The 20,342-nt window shown below is 39.8% G+C and overlaps 1 long non-coding RNA gene across 3 annotated transcripts; it reads left to right on the top strand.

Moving 5' to 3' along the window:
* The first annotated feature begins 7,787 nt into the window (after positions 1-7,787).
* On the top strand, positions 7,788-20,081 carry LOC114297709 (uncharacterized). 3 transcript variants are annotated; one of them, XR_014329280.1, is made up of 7 exons: positions 7,788-8,013; positions 10,682-11,053; positions 11,612-11,686; positions 11,889-11,975; positions 12,260-12,445; positions 19,344-19,453; positions 19,840-20,081. It is a non-coding gene; the product is annotated as an uncharacterized LOC114297709 (long non-coding RNA). The 3 variants fall into 3 exon arrangements; XR_014329282.1 differs by lacking the exon at positions 11,612-11,686 and having other exon boundaries at positions 7,793-8,013; positions 10,910-11,053; XR_014329281.1 differs by lacking the exons at positions 7,788-8,013; positions 11,612-11,686 and having other exon boundaries at positions 10,791-11,053.
* Positions 20,082-20,342: the final 261 nt, after the last annotated feature.

Genomic DNA, 20,342 nt, shown 5'->3' with positions numbered 1-20,342 from the left:
CGAATTGTCCCAATTTAACCGCCCACTTGAGGATTCGACCGGAGAAGTCCGCCCGTTCGAACAAAGCTTTAAGGGGGAACTCGGTCAAAATGATGGTTGTATGGGCATGAAAGTAGTGCGCCAATTTTCTGGAGGCCATCAACAATGCCAATGCAAGTTTTTCCAGCGGCAAGTATCTCGACTCTGCTGGTAGCAAGGTTTTGCTGACGTAGAAGATAGGGAGATGCTTGATTCCTTCCGACCGGACAAGCACCGCACTGACCGCATGCTGTGAAACGGCCAGATATGGCGCTAAAGGCAGATACTCCTTGAGCGCGGCCAAAGCCCGGTCACACTTTTCATCCCAAGAGAACTTTGATTTCAAAGCTTGAAAGAAAAGGCGGCAGCGATCTGATGACCGACTTATGAATTGGTTAAGCGTAGTGGCCATGCCGGCCAGATGCTGCACGTCCTTAGCCGAGCTGGGCTGCTTTAACTCTTGTACGGTTCAGATTTGTGCGGGGTCTGCCTCGATGCCTCGGTTTGTGACTAGGAAGCCCAAGAGTTTTTTGGATCCCATGCCAAAGGCACACTTAGATGCATTCAAGCGTAGCTTGTGTTGTTTGAGAATGGCGAACATCTCGACCAAGTCAGACAAGTGGTCTGCTTGATGCCGGCTCTTAACCACCATATCATCAATATAAGCCTCCATTGTCTGACCTAGCAGAGGAGCCAACATCTTGGTTACCATTCGTTGGAAAGTTGCCCCGGCGTTCTTCAAACCAAAAGGCATGACTCGGTAGCAGAAGAGTCCCCTCGGTGTAGTGAAGGAGGTGATCTCGCAGTTGGGGCCATGCATGGCAATCTGATGATAACCGCGGTAGGCATCCAAGAAACTGAGCCTGTTATGTCCAGCCATTAAGTCCACGAGCTGGTCTATTCTAGGCAGTGGAAAGTTGTCTTTAGGGCAAGCTCGATTGACGGTCTTATGGTCGACACAAACTCGCCACTTCCCATTCTTCTTTGGTATAACAACTGTGTTTGAAATCCACCGAGGGTAGTGCACTTCCTGAATAGCTCGTGCCTCAAGCAAGTTCTTCACTTCCTCTGCAACTACCTTGGCGTGATGCAGCACCGATCTCCTTGTTCGCTGAATGACCGGCTTGGCTCCGGGGAAGACGTTTAGGTGATGGCAAATAAAACACGGATCGAGGCCGGGCATGTCATAAGGCGACCATGCGAAGACTTCGATATTGGCCATCAAAAACTCAACCATCTCGGTCCTTTCTTGTGCAGAAGGCTTGAGCTGAGCAAGAAGAACCTGTCCGGACTCTCTGTATCAATTCGCACTTCGACCAATTCTTCGACGGCTTTGTCCTCAGCCTTAGTGCCCACATCGTCAAGGACTCCGCGGTCTTCCGGTCCCTCTATCATTTGGATGAAACCTTTGGCAGCTCGGCTCCCGTTGACTGCCACGAAGCATTGCTTCGACATGACTTGATCGTCCCAAATCTCCTCAATTGCCCCCGTAGCCGAGGAGAATCTCATCACCTGATGGAAGGTCGACGCTACGGCTTGCATAACGTGAAGCCATCCCCTTCCAAGGATCAAGTTATAAGTAGATGGCACCTGCAACACCTAGAACTCCACTTGCTTGACCACGGATCCCGCTTTGACCAGCCGGATAATTTTTCCCAAAGGCCACTCCGGTTGCGAGTTCAAACCAACCAGCGGCGAAGTTGACGGAGCCAAGTCTGTATCTCGGGGTTTGAGCTGCTTGAATGCATCGTAATACATGATCTCGACCGAGCTTCCCTGGTCGATCAAGATGTGCTTGACATTGAATTCCTTGACGCGGAGAGTGACCACCAGGGCATCATTGTGCGGTGTCTGAATGCGCTCTAAGTCCCTTGTAGAGAAACTGATCACATCCTTCTCTTCGGTCTTCCCCCTCTTGATCGCGGGCTGGACTGACAAAACTTCCTTCATGTGTTCTTCCTTCTTGATCATACCTCGGAGCTCGCATACACGCGCCAGCTCCACTATGCCGTGGATGACATTAATCACTCCTTGAGGGGGCGCCTCCAAGTCACCCGGTGCACGCAGAACAACTGGGGCTTGATTTACCTTCACACCCCCGTCCATGTAAAGGTCCAGGTGTCTGTTGCGACTAGCTCTTCCAAGTGTTGCCTCAAAGGAAAACAGTCCTCTGTCTGGTGGTCGCGCTCCCAGTGAAATGTGCAACGGTACCGCGGATTGAAACCCTTCTGTCTGTTGCCCAACTTAGCAGGAAATTGGACATAATCCTCGTCACGGATTTCACTAAGTATGCGATAAATTGAAATCTTAAAAACCATGGTAATGCCTGTCCTGGCCTTCAACCTCCTGTTTGTATCAGCGACGTCATCCCGGGGGTAGTCATCTCGGTCATTTCGATGACCCCTACCTCGATTTTTGCGATTTGAGCCACGGTCTGATTCTTCTGCGCGATCATTTGAACGATTTGCCTCCTGTCCAACCGCGTGTACCTTGCCAGCCGACCTCTTGTCTGTTGCTACCGGTGTTGCCTTCGTGGTAGATGCTGCCGCATCATCTTCTACTCGGACGTGCTCATTGATGCGTTGCATTAGCTAGCCCATAGATGTTGGCTGGTACATCGTAAGCGAGTCCCGCAGTCTATGTCCGACCAGGAGACCACGCTTGTACTGCGTGATTGCAAGGTTGACTGGGCAATCCAAGATCTCGTTGAAGGTTTCCTAGTATCTGGAGTTATATGCCTTGAGTGTGTCGTTCGGCTCCATCTTGATATTGAGAAGGTGGTCAACTTCCTTCGGTGTCTTAGTGTTGGTTTTGAAGCGCGTCACAAAGGCTTTCGCCAACTGATGCCACCTTTCTATGCTCCCCTCCGGCAGCCTCTCAAACCATTTCAAGCCCAGCTCGCCCAAGCTTGACGGGAAGATAAGGCACATAAGGGCGTCATTTCACCAATGTCTGGCCATGACTTGTCGGAAGTGGCTTACATGCACATAAGGATCGGTTTTTCCGTCGTAAAGCGTGAACTTTGGTTGGTGGAACCTTGCCGGAAGCGGTGTTGTTTCTATCTCCAGAGAGAAAGGGGTGGCGCTCCGCCTTGCCAAGTCTGTGTCTAGAAGGAGTGGCGCAGCTAGGCGAGGTGGAGGCATTCCGACCTCTTCATTGGCGTGAACCCTATAGGATAGCGACTGGATTGCTGGCACCCTCTGAGCCTCCCGCCGGCGAGCCCCTTTCTTCAAGACTACCCGTAAATCCTCTGAATGAGTAGAATAAGAATACCTCGACGTCCTCGCTGGACGTGAGGGTTGATAGGTGCTATCTTGCGCGCTGAACTTCTCTACGTGCGCGTCGGAATCTCCAACCTTGTAACTTCTGATGATTGAGATGGACGGAGTATGCCGCTAGCTCTGACTGCCTGGACGGCGGGGTTGGGTGCGCTCACTGTGGTCTCCCACTCCAGCTACACCTTTCTCTTTGACATGCCGCTTAAGATCCTCCATCTCCGCCGCCATTCGCCGGATGACAGCATCTTGGTCCCTTAGCTTGTGTTCCAGTCGTCTGGCATGCAATTCTCTTTGCCGCCGGTGACCGTCTGGACTCCGTGAATGACCAAAGCTTTTTCCGCACTTATCCTGGGCATCTTTTGAATGTCCTCCTGGAGAAGTCTCCAGGTCCGCCATAGGAAGGATGACGGGATGTCCTTCTCTCCGTCTGCCTGACGTCGGGGTAACTCCGTCGATGGCAGACAATGAAATCTCGTCGTTGTTCGCCATGGACGGCGATCAGATGAGCCTGGAAGACAAGGTTTTGTCTGTCAACTTCCCACAGACGACGCCAATTTTACGGGGAGTAAATATTCAGGCAAGCCCGTACTCCTTTCTTCCAAGCTCCTGTCTGTCCTATCGACCTGCGAGCACAATGGCGGTGAGCTACCTGGCAGTGTGTGGCCGGAAAACCCCTCCGACGATCAAGTTAGCACACACACACACACACACACATAGGGATAGAGAGAGAGGAGAGAGTTGAGTGTAAGTATATATCTCACCAAATGATCATCTGCCTCAGCATGGGGGGCGTAGACTCGCTTATATACCTTCTGCGCCCTAAATCTGCTCCCATTAGTCTCTCGACACGTGGTGCTGCTATCCCATCTGTTAGCACAAATCTAGCTGAACATCACCTAATTGCCAGCCCACACCACTGGGAGCTCGGTAGCCGGGATGCAGCATCTCGGCTGTCAACGGCCGTGCTGCACAGCTAGCCAGAGCACTCCGCTCGCCAAGCTCAATGACGACCGAGCTCGGGATAAGTCATGCAGGTTAGCTGTCGGCCTTCCTGCCGAGCTAACGCAAGAACCGTGGAACCCAGTGAGGCAGCGGACATCTCGGCCGAACCTCACTTGACCGCTAGTACGACATCAATTATGCGACTATGCCATTACCAAGCAACTATGCCATTACCGAGCACGTAGCTCGGTTTCACAGCAACTGTGCCATCACCGAGCGAAAATCCTTTCTGGATGGGCCCAGGCTGCAACGACCCAAATGTGTTCGGCCCACAATTTGTCCGGCTCTTACCACGGCCCATTCCAAATCATAAATCTCCCTCTCATTTTATTTTTTTGAATTTTTAGTGAAGTTTTAAATATTTTAATCAATTGTTTTTTAGTTTGTTATTTACTTAATTTAGATATACTTAAAAAATATATAATTTGTACAATTTTTTTTTCAAATACATTGAATACAAAAAATAATATATATATATATATAAATTCGATACATTTCGTATTTTGTTGTATTCAATAGATTTTTTAAAACTTTTTGTAAAAATTTTAAAAGTACAAATTTTTTAGTGGATTTACAAAGTAAATTTTTTTTGGGATTAAAATGTTAAAAAATTTCACTAAAAAAAACGCGAATAGAAAATTCTAAAAATTATTTTTGAAAATTTCAAACCGAACAAAATGAAAAGCACCAAAATATTTTATAATAAACACTTAGAAAAGAGGTGTGCCACATGCCTGAGTTATAACTTGGTTACTTGCGATGTTACTCATTGTAAATGTTATTTTTCTAGGGTTTGGCTTTGGTCAAGTCCAAGTTTGGACTGAACCGTGCTGTTGGGTCTGTGGGGGCTCACCATGGGTCCCGTTTTAAAAATCCAAACCGCTTCAATGTGTAAAACTCGTCGAATACTATATGCCTGTAAAAAATCACGTTGATCGGATATCGATAGTTATGTGATCAAAATAGTTTTTTGTCAACAGTTAATTTATTCACCATCCATTTTCTTTTTTATACAAAACTGATTTGATCACATAGCTATCGATATCCGATTAACGGATTTTTCACCGGTATATAGTACTCAACAAGTTCTACATATTGACGGTTCGGATTTTCAAAACGGGACCCGTGATGGACCCCCACGGGCCCAACAGCACGGTCCAGTCCGATCTTGGACTGGACCAAAGCCAAACCCATTTTGTTATAATTAAGGAATGTTTGGTTTTTTTCATTATGATTAAAAATAATTTAATTATGATAGAGCTTTGCTATCAACATTAATGTATTATAAAAGGGTCATTCTAGAATACATTGCAGTGTTTTTAATTATCATAAATGCTAGAATTAAATTTATTTTTGTCATAATTAAAAAAAAAATTCATAACCAAATATCTTATTTTGTTTTAAAAAAAAATAAAAATACCTTATATTACCAAAATAATAATCATGATAAGTCATAACCAACATCAGAATGAGTTATAATTAACACTACAATGATTCATAACCAATGTATAGCTAATATCACAATAGATCATAACGAAAGTTCACAAATGTTATAAGTAGAACATATGGTATACATTCCAAAATTTTGGGGATGTATTATAAAATTTTAGAGAAATTACAAAAAAATCCCAAGGTTAAGCCTTGTAACAAAATAAATTTTTAATTTTTAATTTTATCAATTTAAACCATTTATATAAAAAAAAATGATAATAACTAAAATAGTCATTTTTCATCAATTTTACTTAACGAAAATAGACAAATAAGTTTAGATTGAAAACAAAACAAAACATTAGAATTTAAATTGATAAAATAAAAAATTTAGATTTATTTTGTTATAAGGCTCAAATTATGATTTTTTTTTTTAATAATTTGTCTTAAAATTTTCTATTATAATTTTTTTGTTTTGTATTTGTTGTCAATTGACAGGAGAGTAATTACAACTATGAGAAATAGTACACTATTAGTGATTAAATAACCTAACAGTCACTCCATTGCTACTTACATATGAACCATAAGGGGAGAGAAATAAATATCATCACAAAAGAGTAACAAATTCCTATTTATAAGAGTTGATTTGAAAACCTTACATCACAAGGGTGTTCCACAATCATTAGATCAAATAACCTAATTATACATTATAAAATCTCCTACACACAAAATGGAATATTATAGAAGAGTTTCAAACTCCTCTTTATAAGATTTGATTCCAAAACCTTATATCACAAAAATGTTACACAATTATTAGACTAAATAATCTGGTTATACATTATAAAATCTCCTACACACATAAACTGGGATATTATAGAAATTATCCCTAAACACTTATATGGAGGCAAAACATATAACAAAGACTAAGCAGGTGACACTTAAAGCATTTGAGCGTGACCAACAAAATACACAACTAGATGGAAGAAGATGAAATTTAAAGCATGCCAAGAACCTTGGTTCCAATCAGAAAAGATGCATAAACATCTTCAACAACATACTTTAATTTCTTCATCCGAAAAAACCAAAGCATACCAGTTGAAATTACTACAACAAAAGTAATCTATGGTAACGAAAACTAGTGAAGAAAATAAATTTCGTCACTAAATAAAAATAATTCGTGAGGAATTTATAAATTTTGTCACATATAATAAAAAAATAAAAATGATAGGTGACGAAATTTATTTTTTTCAATAAATACTTCATTTTAGGTGAAGAAAAATTAAGTTTCGTCACCAAAAATTTTCCCGCTAATTTTTTTGGGTGGCGCCAAAATTTTGGGACTTCTAGTGAGAAAAAAATTTGTCACTAAATATAAAATTATTTGTGAGGAATATATTTTCGTCACCAATTTTTTTTAATATTTTTGAGATCTTTTGATGAGGGAATAATGTTGTCACCAATTTTTGGTGGGAAAATTTTGATATATTGAACGGCAATAATAAAAAAAAAAAGTATTAATTTTTTTACCCCTTTTATGTTTATCATCTCTCTCTGTTTTTGTTTATCATCTCTCTCCACCACACCAATCGCCATTGTCGTTGCCTCTATTAGCCTTGCCGGTTGCCGCCGCCACTAGTAGCCTTGCCGGTAATCGTCCCATCTTTTTTGCTCGCCGATTTGGTACATGATTTCTCTTTGCTCTTTTTCTGCTATGACAAAAATTAATGAAGAAAACAAATTTCGTCACTAAATAAGAATAATTCATGATGAATTATAAATTTTGTCATGTATAATAAAAAAATAAAAATAATAGGTGATGAAATTTATTTCCGTCAATATATACATCTATTTAGGTGAGAAAAACATTATGTTTCATCACCGAAATTTTTCCTGCTAATTTTTTTAGGTGACACCAAAATTTTGAAACACACCAAAATTTTGAAACTTTTAGTAAGAATTTTCTTTTAACACCAATTAAAAAATTATTAATAAGAAATATATTTGCATCACCAATAATCTTAAATCTGTTTCCCTATCAATCTCTATCTCTCTCTCCCTCTCAAAACAAAACGCAAGTGCTGTGTGTTTTGTTTATTGACGAAACTAAAAACACACTCAATTTCTTCTTTTACCACGCACCCTTCCATGTGTTCTTCTCCAGAGCTGCTGCCGACGTCCCTGTTCTTCTCCTTCAGTGGCGCCACAGACGTCGCATTTCCTTTATTGCTGTGTGTTCTCTTACATCAGCGCCTTTTATTACTCAATTTCTCTGTTTTTGTATTTTTAGGTATGGGTCCTCTCTCTCTCTCTCCGTCTCTCTCTTTCTCTCTCTCTCTCTAACACACTCAATTTCTCTATTTTTCTATCATTGTTTTCCCTAATTTTCAGAATTAATGTTTTCCCTAATTTTCGAAACTAATTAATAGATTTAATGCTGTATTTATTCTTTCCAGCAAGGTTTCTCTTCAATAAATTGTGAATGTGTAAATTGTAAACTTGGCCATCCTCATTTCATGTCTTTTGCTTGTTTCTGCTATAAACTTGAGAATGAATGTCTTATTGATTATAACTAATAGTTTGAAATTAGTAAAAGCCCTTCACTAAATGTGAATATTTTATATGATTTGGATTGATTGTCTCTATTTTTAATAAAATTAGGGTTCAACTCCTCTCTATATTTGAATGTTTGTTTAATATCTGTCTATTTTATAGGGTTTTCTACTTAGGTTATTCATAAAAAAATAAAATTCATTAATTAGGCTATGATTTGGGTTGATTCCTTTGCTTCTGTGATCATCCTTGCTAGCTGGACTAGCGTCCTGATTCTTCTTGGATACCATGCCTGGGTATTTGAGGATCCTTGTAGAATACAAAGTAAGTTATCCAGCAGCCATAATTAACGTAGTTGTGAATTGTATTAAGAAACTTCAAGATATATAAATGAAGACTATATGTAATAACTTGGTCTTTTCCAGTGCCACACAGATATATACCAATATTAGTGTGAAGAACTACACATGGAAAAGATCCCAGTTAAACAAATATCTAGTTTCCAACAGTTTGTTAATAGTAATTGCACCTCTCCATTATTAAGGGTCATCTCATTGTGCAGAGAACTAATGTCTGCTGGTACAGAAGAACAATTGGATATTTCAGTTCCGATTAACTCCGAAATCATAAGCCCGTAACCATCCTGAACATCAGACATGACATTGGTATTCTGTGCATGATTAGGAAAGCTTTCCAAGCCTGTAAATACAGTTTTTGCCCTATATAATCAAACAATTCTAACTTTAGGAGAGAACTTCAGTAGGCAAGCAAATACAAGATTTAAATAAATCACAAACTTAAAAAGAGAGCAGGAGACTAATCAAACTTATAATGAAAGTCAGTTGCTTTTTCAGCCATCAAACACAAGCATTTGATAGAGTATGACTTAAAATGGAAAAGATATGATAAGAAAAACGTACTTCCTATATGAATTATTGAAGGCCATGATGCTCTACTACTGCCATTATTTCTTGCCTTTGTTTTAGTTGGCTGTGGGCATCTTCTCTTTGAGTAGTTCCTCCTTGCAGGCTGTTTTGAGGTCTCCTTCTATTAGCAAGTTCACAGACCCCATCTCTCTTTGCTTATGTGGTCTCTAAACTTGTGCGGAGTTTTTTTTATTTTTATTTTCTTTTCATTTAGCCTTACCATATAACATACATAGAAATAGTTCTACCTACTTCACTTCAACTATGGACATGAGAAACAGAAGCTTGTCATTGACTTCCATAAGATCAGATGGTTGGTTTTTATATGGGACAGGCTCGGGTGGCTCTACTCCAGTGAAGATGTAGAGAGCTTTTAGTTCCTTCGTGCACGTCGCATGGGGTGCAGCTTTATATCCCACTATAGTTCTTGTAAACATTTATTTGAACAATTGTTTTCCTCATTTACACTTGCTTATGCTATTGTTTAGGCTTTAGTGAAGTTAATCTTTGGAATTTTTGAACTCAGTGTGTTCTATATATTTTCATAATCATTTTTGTTACAATGGTATTGCTTGATGTCTATTGCTTCTTAATATTCATTACAAGTTGAAGGAGGGATCTACATTACTTTGATTTTAACTATTAGCTTCAAAGTTATTTCAAGTTTCAGATGTTTGTCTTGTTCTAAAAAGATTAAAAAAATAATATAACATTTGGATGCATGTTCAACACACACGTCAGGGTGTGTATGAGGAGTGTTAGTGTCCGACACAAACACACGACACCTTCTTTGAAGTGTCCATGCTTCTTAACTAGCGACATTTAATGTCGTGCTATATTTTTGAACTGAATACATTCATATGGTGGCCAGACCACATTTTATTATTTAAATGCAAAACTCTGTTACTAGAGTACTATTTTCTCCCCCCAGAACTTTGATACATGCTATTCTGAAATAGTTTCAATGATCAACTACATGGCAAGACAAAAAGAGCTACTTGGGTGACTGGCATTAAAGCACCTTAAATTTGTACTCATTATTGGCTGGCTGGCATTGAGATAATGAATGTATTCACTCTAGTTGGTTTGAAAACTATGGTGACATTTGAATGTTCTACTGATTTTTGTACTGTATGTATGCCTTGAGCACCAAATCCATGTTTTAATTTGGCTCAGGTGAGTTTGATACTCACAAAAGGGCTAGTATTGCTATAGTCTTACAACAACTAGCAAATTGTTTCCGAATACATAATTTGGTAACAGTTGTGTTACTTTTATAGTATAAGATCTTACCATCATACTCCCTATCTTGCAAGAAGAGCATAACAATTCAACAATTTAATGTGAGTTCTATTGATTTTTTACTGTCTTGAGATTTAGCTACAACATGTGATTCAGCATGGTTTATGCAAGTCAATAGTCTTTACCTCGTGACTTATCAAATAATTTTCTCACACTTCTACCTGTTTATACATGCAGGCCATATCACGTGTACTAATAAAAACAAACATAAAACTAGTGGTCGTCCCTTGTTCATTGCCACATTGATTCAATTTATCCTTCAAATATGGCATTTTTCCTCATTTATGGGTAGTGAGATGCTTACAAATGAACAATTGGGAGCCTGAAACTGAAGAATTTGATTTTTGTTTATTTATTTATTTTTTTCACTTCTACTTTATGTCTAAATTTTTGAGTTTTTGTTAGATGAAAAGTTCTCTGAAATTGTTAGAAGTCCATATTACATGGCTCCGGAGGTGCTCAAGTGGAACTATGGACCAGAAATAGATATATGGAGTGCAGGAGTAATACTCTACATTTTATTGTGTGGTGTTCCCCCATTTTGGGCAGGTAAATATATTCTTACATAATCTGTGTGTGTGTGTGTACACGTTTGTAGGTGCACACATGCATGTGTGTGTGTTTGACAAGGGTGCTTGTGTTGGCATATTTGTGTTGTTTCAAGTTTTTTGTTTAATAATTTTTTTAAGAGTTTTACAATTTATAAGTGGGGATCTAAAGAAATAAGAGGTTCAAAATAATTGATGGGGTACTAATTGCAACACTCATTCTTTAATTATTTTTTTTTCTTATATACATTAATATATATCTAAATTAATAAACACTTAATACATAAAATTAGATCTTATTTTTATCACTTTTTGTCCATTAATTACTCATTTTAATTTCTTTAGTAGACTCTAGTGGGTCTCAGCTCATTATGAATCTCAATGCTCTCCCTATAACCCAAAACAAACGAAGCCTAACATAATAGAAATGATTTTGACGTGTGGTTAGTATTGCACCCATTAACATAATGATTTATTTATTTATTTAATGTAAAAAAAATATTTTGAAAAACAGTGAAGACTAATTCTTTTATTTTTATTTTTTTTCTGATGAATGAAGTGTGAATTCACGATCTGAGAGGAGAGTAGCGAGAGGGAGGGAGGGAGTCACCACTACATGCTAGCAGTGCCAATGGTGCTTAACTTGTTTTTTTCTTCCACAATTGATGTCTATTGTTTACACAGCTTGCAAATGTCATGGGCTGCAATGAGTGGCTTACATGTTCGAGGAAGGCGAACCTTATTTTTCAATATTGTATCATTCTTGTTTAAAAAGGTATATGTATCCAACTTGGAAGAAACTTATCTCCATTTCCTTTTGGTGATAATACATACAGGATTTGTCAACTGGTTGGCTTCATTGTGATTCTGGTCCATTGTTTAAACCAGAGTACTTCACTTTACCAGGGTGGGTTCCTAATTGGGTAAGTGAACACTAATTGGGTATGAACACTTGTACACCACAATTTTCACCAGCAACTTGCTTTCCATGATAGAAGTCTATAATCAGAATACAGGACATTTTTCCTCATTTCCATTTTCATCCAAGTCATTCTCATTTATGAATTAATGATCCTTTATATGTGGAAAAACTCATAACAATTATTCATGCTTGCAGTTTGTAAGACATAACAATTGAAATTAAGAATAGCATAAATTCTGTTTTCACTCACGTCTGACCTTATTTTTGTTCTTTTCTATGATCAAGAGATTGCACCACAGTATTCTGGTGTTCCCATACCATAGGAGTATTATGCGCCAGTGGGGGATCATGCCTCTCAATTAGTCTCCAAAATTGGTGTTGAGGTCCCGTGCACACTTGCCAGACTTTAGCATTCATAGGTGGAAACATGTCAACGAAGAAGTTACGACACCTATGTTTTAGCATCTAATGGTAAAAGTTATGGTTGCTGGGTTCCAAGAGGAAGAGAGGGGTCCTAATTGGCCCAAACAATACCCAATTCTTCTATGATCATTGAAGCCAAAGTTTCGTGATCTGAGGTCTTGGATTTCGGCTGAGTTCGTGATTCTCCGGCGAGGAAGCGGTTTTCCGGCAAGTGCATCTGCTTTTCCTAGCGCAGTTCAATATCCCCCTTTGATTGGGCGATCCGCAGTTCCGTGTTCTGAGGTCTTGGATTTCGGCTGAGTTTCGTGATTCTCCGGCGAGGAATCGGTTTTCCGGCTAGTTTCATCTGCTTTTCCTAGCGCGGGAGGAACAAGAGGAGCGATCCTAGTTCTGGAGGAACAAGAGGAGTGCTAATGAATCGGGCTCGCACTCAATATTGATTTGTTCCTTTTCTCAGGTCAGAGCATTATCATTCTTTGATTCTATTCTTCTATCTTCGATCTCTCTGCAAATCTCTCTCTCTCTCTCTCTCTCTCTCTCTCTCTAAAAACTCTGTTTGGATTTATCTGTGTTCGATCATGGAGATAGGATGTATTTGAGTCCAAAAATTGAGCTTGAATAGAGTTGTGTGAGGAATGGAGAAAGGAGGGTGGATTCCGGTATTGAATCAGAGAGGAAGTAAAGGAGGATGGAGAAAGGAAGCTACTGCAAAATTATTCACGATCTTTGTTGATGATCTACCCAGATCAATGAACTTGAAGATGCTGGGGGAAATATTCAGGAAGTTTGGAGTGGTGAAGGATGTCTACATTCCTCTGAAGAGAAGGAGAGTGAGGAACACTAGGTTTGCTTTTGTCAGGTATGACTGTGAAGTGGCAGCAGAAGTAGCAGTGCAGAAGGCTAATGGGATATGGGTGGATGATAAACAACTGGTAGTGAAGCATGCGGATTATGGTAAGAAAGATATGGAAGTCAAAATCCGATATCCTCCTCAAACAAAAGGGTTCCCACATGGTGGAAGGGGTGAGGGCAGTGTATGGAAGCCAGCAGCAGGTGTTCGGACATATGCAGAGGTCATTAAGAATAGTCATGGTATGGGAAGTGGAATTGTGTCTGTCCAGGCAGAGGAAGTCGGAAACGGGTGGCTATATGAAACTGTAGTGGTTCGTCTTAAAGTTGAATACGCCAATGTTAAGATTAAATATGAATTACAGCAAAGGGGCATGGAGAATGTGGTAGTGAGGGATGGAGGAGGTAGAGATGTGTTGTTAACATTCAACTCTAAGGAGTGTATGAAGGATAGTTTGGGGACTGTGAAGGAATGGATAGGGGATTGGTGCGATGAAATTGTGAGGTGGAATCCTGATGTTCATAGTGGAGGTGAACGTAAGGTGTGGGTCTGCTGTTTTGGGATCCCATGGAGTTTATGGAATAGAACAACTTTAAATAGAATTGGGAAGGTATGGGGGGAGGTTATTTGTATTGAAGGAGATATATGCAATCCAGAATCGTTTGAATATGCAAGGATTCAAATTTTAACAAAGTGTATGGAGCCTATTAATACCATAATTAATCTGGAGTGCAAAGGGTATTCCCAAACTGTGAGAGTGTGGGAACATTTATCTGGGGCACCACAGATATTGGCTGGGAGGAGTGAGAGCTCTATGGTACAGGGAGGGGTAGGAGCCTGCAGTTCAAATAAGGGGGTGAAGGTGGGTGTAGCAGTTATGGCGACTGATGTAGCTGTAGAAGATGACGATTGGGTTGGTGAGTCAGCTAGGGAGCTGGACCAATTGAAGGAGGTGTGTATTGGGGTTGGGCCCGGAAGAGTGAGGTGTAGCGATGAGGTGCAGATGGGATCACCAAGGCAGTCTGAAACTGTGGTTCCAGAGTCTACTGGCAGTGAGCTCGAGGGTATAGCAGATAGCATTATGGAAGTAGCTGGGAGCATAGGCAATGGCTGTGAGTTGGAAGGTCAGAAAAGTAAGGAGCAGGTTGGCATGAAAGGGGCTGTTAAAAGCTTGAGTGGATCTAGTTTGCTCAAACCGGGGGTCCATTTAGAGGTGGTGCTGGGTCGGAATAATGGAATGGGCCTATGTAATGGGCCTGTGGTTATGAGGGCAGGAGGGGAGACGCAAACCCAAGGCTCCAAGGCTGGTCTTCAAAGTGGGCTACAGGTTGAAAAGAGCCCTTTAATAATATGTTCTGACATACCTGAATCACAGTGCAACGAATTGAGCTCAACGAAAAAACTACAGAAGAATAGAGGGATGAAGAGAGTAGTTACGAAATCTAGTGGGAAGAAAATTAGAGAGATGAAGCAGGGATATCTTAAGCGTCCAAAAAGCCATAATCATAGAGGAGCCTCTTCTAGTAAATTGGGACCGAGAGGTGCTATATGGAGAGCAGCAGCTGCGGTAGCATCAGGTGTAGATTCAACAGCTAGTGGAGTAGCTAGAAGCAGATCGTTGCTTAAAGAGGCTCAGGGAACTATTCAGATGGGAAAGTTGTTGGGTATAAACTATAAAGGTAAAGAAGAGGAAGTGCTAACCAAAATCTTGGACCTTGAAGCTAATGATAGAGCAAGGAGGGGAGGGAATGTAGTTCTTGTGGATTGATAAGATCTTGGGGGGTCAGAGTTCAGTGTAAATGGTTATGATGAAGATACTAACATGGAACGTCAGGGGTTTGGGGAGAAAGGAAAAAAGAAGTAAAATTAAGAGGTTGTTGAAGGATAGAGGTATTGATATAGCTCTGTTTCAAGAGACAAAGAAAGCCTCCATGTCTGAAAAGGAGATCAAAGAGATTTGGGCTAGGGATAGTATGGAATATATGACTGTGGATGCTGAGGGCTCTGCTGGTGGCCTATTATGTATTTGGGATCCAGCTGTTTTTCAGATGTCAAGTTGCTGCTGTAATAGAAGGTTTGTTCTTCTATCTGGGTCTCTATTCTTTTCTTTTGATTGTGTTTTGATCAATGTGTATGCACCAAATGAAGTGGGCCAAAGAGGTAAATTGTGGGAGTGTCTTCTAAAGTTAAAGGAGGAGTACTCTAAGCCCTGGTATATAGGGGGGGACTTTAACGAAATTAGAAAGATTGGTGAGAGGAAAGGCTGCTCTACGAGGGACAAGGGGATGAAGGAGTTGAATGATTTTGTTGATAGTAGTGAGTTGAATGATTTGCCTTTATTAGGCCGAAGATTCACATGGTGTAATGCTAGGGAAGGGGAAAAATGGAGCAGAATTGATAGGGTTTTGGTGGACCCAAAATGGGTGGAATCATTTAATTTGAAGTTGTGGGGACTTCCTAGAGTCATGTCTGATCATAGTCCCTTACTGCTAATGGAGGATGAGAGAGATTGGGGCCCTAGGCCCTTTAGGTTTGTTAATGCTTGGTTGTTACACCCAAACTTCTTACCTTTTGTGGAAAAGTGGTGGAGGGAGCATCAGGTGGAGGGGTGGGCTGGGTTTAGGTTATTCCAAAAACTGAAAGAGTTGAAAGTAGCACTCAAAAAGTTGAATAGTGAAGTGTTCGGTAATGTTATTACAAAGTTGAAGAAGGTAGAGGATGAGCTTCATATGCTTGATTTGTTAGCAGAGGAAAGAGAGCTTAAAGAGGCAGAAAAATGTAGAAGAAGAGAGGCTAGAGTTGAGGCTGGTTATTTAACAAGAATGGTGGAAAGGTTGTGGTTCCAAAAATCGAGGCTCAAGTGGAATTTTTATGGTGATAAAAACACAAGATATTTTCATGTGTTAGTGAAATATAGGCAGGGGAGAAATGAAATAAATACTTTAACTGTTGGTGATGTGGTGGTTGATGATCCATGTAGAGTTAAGCTTGAGGCCCTAGCTTATTTTCGGAAGCAGTACTCTGAGGATTGGCAGCATAGGCCTGTATTGGAAGGTCCATTTAAGTCAGTAAGGGATAGCCCTTGTTTTGATATGTTGGAGGCTGAGTTTACTGAGGCAGAGGTATGGGCTGCTGTCAGGGGTTGTGATGGGAATAGGGCTCCTGGTCCAGATGGGTTTAACTTGGCTTGTATCCAGAAACTGTGGAAGGTATTGAAGGCTGATGTGCTGAATTTTGTGTTCGATTTCCATAAGAATTGTAAGTTGGTCAAAGGAATCAATAGCTCTTTCATCACTTTGGTACCTAAAAAGGAGAATCCAGTGGGGTTGGCGGACTATAGACCTATCAGTTTGGTTGGGTCGATGTATAAAATTCTGTCCAAGGTTCTTTCCTCAAGGCTGAAGGCAGTGATTCCTCAGATCGTAAGTGAAAACCAATCGGCTTTTATTGGAGGGAGGAATATTCTGGATGGTGTTTTGGTGGCCAATGAGGTTGTCGATAGTTGGAAGAAATCTAGAAAGAAAGGAGTGATTATTAAGTTAGATTTTCAGAAAGCTTACGACTCATTGAATTGGGATTTCTTACTCTCTATGTTGGCTAATTTTGGGTTTGGGGGAAAATGGGTGGAGTGGATTAGGGTATGTATTACCTCAGCTAGGCTATCGGTGCTTGTTAATGGATCCCCTACTGAGGAGTTCAGTCCACAGAGAGGACTGAGGCAAGGGGACTCCTTGTCCCCATTTTTGTTTATCATAGATGCAGAGTGCTTAAGCATTTTGTTCAATAGAGCTTTGGATCTGGGGCTAATAAAGGGGGTTAAGATTGGCTCTGATGGGTTAGTCCTTACTCATCTCCAGTTTGCAGATGATTCTTTGTTACTGTGTGAAGCTGATGTAATGGAGATAAAGAATGTAAAGAAGATTCTGAGGTGCTTTGAGTTGATATCAGGGTTGAAAATAAATTACCATAAAAGTGTAATTAGTGGAGTGGGTATACTCGAAGAGGAAATGACTGAGTACGCATCTGTGCTAAACTGTGAAGTTAAATGTTTGCCATTCAAATACCTCGGTCTACCGCTGGGGGCTAACCCAAGTAGGAAAGCAACTTGGCGGCCTATTCTAGACAAATTCAGAAGCAAACTAGCTGGTTGGAAAAGGAAACTGCTGTCATTTGCTGGGAGACTTGTGTTAATCAAATCTGTCCTGTCCTCGCTGCCTATATATTACATGTCATTGTTTAAGTTGCCACAGGGGATTGCTAGAGAATTGGACAAGCTTCAAGCTTGCTTTCTGTGGGGGGGTTCTGAATTGAAAATGAGGGTTCATCTTGTAAAATGGAAGGAAGTGGCGAAGCCTGTAGACCAAGGGGGCTTGGGGGTTAGGAGAGTGAAGGAAGTGAATAGTTGCCTTATGTTGAAATGGTGGTGGAGGTTTGGCGTGGAAAATAAAGCTTTGTGGAGGAGAGTATTGAGCAGTAAATATAGGATTGAGGAGGGGAGTTGGAGCCCCCAAGTAATCTCTAATGTGAGATGTTCTAAAATGTGGAAGGATATATTATTACAATCTGAACAGAGTAGCAGTCTAGTGGTTATTTTTCTGGACAATTGTAAGGTGAAAGTGGGTAATGGTCATAGAATCAGGTTTTGGAAGGATAAGTGGTGTGAAAACTTGAGCCTTAAAGATGCTTTTCCATTGTTGTACAGGGTAGTAGTTGACAAGAGAGTGACGTTATCTGATATGATGGTCAGGAAGGAGGAAGCTGGTGAATGGTCATTTCAGTTTAGAAGGGCGCTGTTTGACTGGGAAAGAGTGGAATTAATTAGATTGGTGAGTCAGATTGAGGCAGGTCCTCATCTTAGGTGTTACTCGGAAGATACTCTTGTCTGGAAAGCCTCGGAATCTGGAACATATTCAGCTCAATCTATGTATAAGCTATTGGTTGAGGGATCCAGCAATAGAAGCACAGTTAGCAAAAGGATTTGGGTTAAACATGTCCCACCTAGAGTTCAATTTTTTGGATGGCTTGCTTGGAAAGGAAAACTAAAGACGGCTGAGTTTTTGCACAGAATTAGTGTTCTGCCTGCTGGTGCATCTGTAGAATGTTGTCTATGTAAATCTGGAGCTGAGTCTCTCATACATGTGCTTCTATTATGTCCAGTGGCTTGCAAAGTGTGGTATGAAATGATTAGATGGTGGAAGATTCAAGGAGCACTGCCAGCCTCAGTGGAGGACATGCTTGAATGGTGGGCAGGGGTGGGTTGTAATAAAAAGGAAAGGATGATGTGTAATGCCCTTCCTCTTGTAGTGATGTGGTCTCTCTGGAAACATCGGAATGAATGTATATTTCAGGAGGTTGTCCCTAATGTGGATGGAATTACAGATCAGATTAAGTTAAAAATGGCTGTGTGGTTTAAGGAAGTATTTAAGGAACACTTGTTCTCAGTTCATGATTTCATGTTCAATCTACAGTGTATCAGATTCAGTTTCGGAGGTGTTTTCAGAGGGTGAACTAATTGAGGAGACCTATTTTTTCCTACCAGTCCTTCTGTAGAATGCTCTCGGTTGGCATGCTAGGCTGCAGAGTGTTGTCTCAATCTGTGCAGAATAGTCTCTGCTATGTGACGAGTTGGAGTTGTAGGTTTGTTTTATGCAAAAATTCCTCTGCTGTGTTAAGTTTTTGTGGTGCTAAGGTTTGGAGTTGTAGGTTTGTTTGCTGCTCAGGTACCTGGATTAGTTTAGTTTTGCTTCAGATTTGGGTGCTAAATGGTGGGAAACCTGCTGCGGAGTGAAATCTGCCTTTTTGTTTACTCTTATGCTGGGGTGTGTATGCTGCTAGTGTACTCTCTTGCTGTGTATTTGTTCTGTTTGTGTTTTCTTTGGTTTCCCTTTGTGTTGGATTCTCTCCAACTGGAGCTCCGAGCTTAATGTAGCTCCGAGCTCCTCTTTATTGATGTACTCTTCTTTTATGATTTCATCAATAAAGATTTCTTCTTGCTGATCAAAAAAAAAAAAAAAATAATGGTAAAAGTTTTACATAATTGATTGAATTCATATAATATAATTAATTATGACTTACAATATTTGTGGTTGTTGCTAGGATCAATTTGACATGCAAGGTGAATCCACGGATATTAGCAAAGCGGTGGCAACAAAGTGTGGATGGAGCTTGAGCACCCACACCTACAGAACTCATAGATCGCCATTTTGGTAAGTCTCACTTGTTTTATGTTTTTATTTTTCTAATGTTAGTTAGTAAATACTAGTTAAAGCAAAGCAATTTCACTAATTATTATCTATGATTTAACAAGTTTGAAGATGCATTTAATGAAAATAGATTCATTAGTTACTTCTTACTTAGCATGACCCTTGTTAAAATACACACTAACCAAAGTAGAGACAAAACTATGTGCATACTTTTTTGTGTATTTTTGCTAAGCAGTGTTGGAGTTGCTCTAAGTTAGTGATGTGATTAATACATGTACAAAGGAACTTCTGGTTGTTAAGCTAGACTCATTGTGTACACAATTTGTATTGACATGGATAGAGAGGTCTATACAATGTAATTGATAATATGTTAATGTTTTTCTTTGCAGATTGGTTTTTGATGATGTTTGGAAGCATACTTGCAAATCAAGATCAAGTGTTGAATTTTTTTTTTCCTGAACTGATACTTAGTTCTAGTTGCAAATCAAAATCAAGTGTTGATTTTTTTTGTGGACTCCATGTTAGTTCATTTTGGGATTTGCTTTGATGGTTTTTTTGTTATACTTAATGGATTATTATTAAATTTGTTTGATGCATATATTTTGATCTATAATATAAATTGTTTAGTGAATTTTTTTGTGGAATGGTGTATAATAGCTAGTGGATTTCTTAATATATTTAAAAGGTTATTGAGATATGAGTAGGGATATTTGTGAAATAATAATTTAAATTGAAATATAAAATATGAGACAAGTTTAGTGACGAATTTTTTTCGTCATTTGTACTTGTTATTGTGACAAAGTGATTATTCGTCGTTAATAAATATTTTTTTTGACAAAATTTATCGCAGTTTATATGTGAAAGTTTTTATTGATTTTGTTGTTTTGTAACT

Source organism: Camellia sinensis, chromosome 5, assembly GCF_055761805.1.
Source record: "Camellia sinensis isolate YWXY chromosome 5, ASM5576180v1, whole genome shotgun sequence".
Taxonomy (NCBI): Eukaryota; Viridiplantae; Streptophyta; class Magnoliopsida; order Ericales; family Theaceae; genus Camellia; species Camellia sinensis.
This window is presented reverse-complemented; position numbering and strand designations above follow the sequence as displayed.